Consider the following 1,923-nt stretch of genomic DNA (forward strand, 5'->3'; position numbering starts at 1 on the left):
GAGTGGCCTAGTGCTTTTCCCCACTTTCTTCAATTTAAGCCTAAATTGAAGAAAGTGGGGAAAAGCACTAGGCCACTCAGGTATGACCTAAATCATATCCCTGATGAATATACAGTAGAGGTGACAAATAGATTGAAGGAATTAGATCTGATAGACAGAGTGCCTGAAGAACTATGGACGGAGGTTCGCAACATTGTACAAGAGGTAGCAACTAAAACCTTCCCAAAGAAAAAGAAATGCAAGAAAGCAAAATGGCTGTCTGAGGAAGCATTACAAATAGCTGAGGAAAGAAGGGAAGTAAAAGGCAAGGGAGAAAGAGAAAGATACAAACAATTGAATGCAGAATTCCAGAGAACAGCTAGAAGAGATAAGAATGCCTTCTTAAATGAACAGTGCAAAGAAATAAAAGAAAACAATAGAATAGGCAGGGCCAGAGATCTCTTCAAGAAAATTAGAGATACGAAGGTACAGATGGGCATGATAAAGGACCAAAATGGCAGGGACCTAACAGAGCAGAAGAGATTAAGAAGAGGTGGCAAGATTACACAGAAGAACTATACAAGAAAGAGCTTAATGTCCTTGATAACCACGCTGGGGTGGTCACTGACCTCAAGCCAGACATCCTGGAATGTGAAGTCAAATAGACCTTAGAAAGTCTGAGCAACAACAAAGCTAGTGGAGGTGACAGTATTCCAGCTGAGCCATTCAAAATCCTAAAAGACAATGGCCACAGGATTGGAAAAGGTCAGTTTACATTCTGATCCCAAAGAAGGGCAATGCCAAAGAATGTTCAAACTAGTGCACCATTGCACTCATTTCACATGCTAGCAAAGTTATGCTCAAAATCCTACAAGCTAGGCTCCAGCAGTATGTGGACCAAGAACTACCAGAAGTACAGGCAGGATTTTGAAGAGGGAGAGGAACTAGAGATCAAATTGCCAACATATGCTGGATCATGGAGAAAGCTAGATGGTTCCAGAAAAATATCTACTTCTGCTTCATTGACTATGCTAAAGCCTTTGATTGTGTGGATCACAACCAATTGTGGCAAGTTCTTAAAGAGAGAGTACCAGACCATCTTATTTGTCTCTTGAGAAACCTATGTATATGCGGGTCAAGAAGCAACAGTGAGAACTGGACACAGAACCACTGATTGGTTCAAAATTGAGAAAGGAGTTCGGCAAGGCTGTATACTGTCACCCAGCCTATTTAACTTATATGCAGAGCACATCATGAGAAAGGTGGAGCTAGATGAATCACCAGTTGGAATTAAGATTGCTGGGAGAAATATCAACAACCTCAGATATGCAAATGATAGCACTCTCATGGCAGAAAGTGAAGAGGAACTAAAGAGCCTCTTGATGTGGGTGAAGGAGGAGAGCACAAAAGTTGGCTTGAAACTCAATATTAAGAAAACTAAGATCATGGCATCCGGTCCTCTCACTTCCTGGCAAATAGATGGAGAAGAAATGGAGGCAGTGACAGATTTTATTTTCCTGGGCTCCAAGATCACCGCAGATGGGGACTGCAGCCAAGAAATTAAAAGATGCTTGCTCCTGGGGAGGAAAGCTATGGCAAATCTAGACAGCATACTAAAAAGCAGAGACATCACCCTGCCAACAAAAGTGCGTATAGTCAAGGCTATGGTTTTCCCAGTTGCAATGTATGGCTGTGAAAGCTGGATCATAAGGAAGGCTGAGTGCAAAAGGATTGAGGCCTTTGAATTGTGGTGCTGGAGGAGACTCCTGCGAGTCCCTTGGACCGCAAGGCAATCAAACCGGTCCGTCCTAGAGGAGATCAACCCTGACTGCTCTTTAGAAGGCCAGATCCTGAAGATGAAACTCAAATACTTTGGCCACCTAAAGAGAAGGAAGGACTCCCTGGAGAAGAGTCTAATGCTGGGAACAATAGATGGCAAAAGAA

At 42.8% G+C, this 1,923-nt stretch overlaps 1 protein-coding gene across 1 annotated transcript in view; it reads right to left on the minus strand.

Annotated features, from left to right (window-relative positions):
* Positions 1–1,923, minus strand: part of PTDSS1 (phosphatidylserine synthase 1) — a 34,738-nt gene that overhangs the window by 7,958 nt on the left and 24,857 nt on the right. The window lies entirely within an intron of this gene.

The sequence above is a fragment of the Varanus komodoensis genome, unplaced genomic scaffold (genome assembly GCF_004798865.1).
Source record: "Varanus komodoensis strain SLA01 unplaced genomic scaffold, ASM479886v1 scaffold14_1, whole genome shotgun sequence".
NCBI classification, from domain to species: domain Eukaryota; kingdom Metazoa; phylum Chordata; class Lepidosauria; order Squamata; family Varanidae; genus Varanus; species Varanus komodoensis.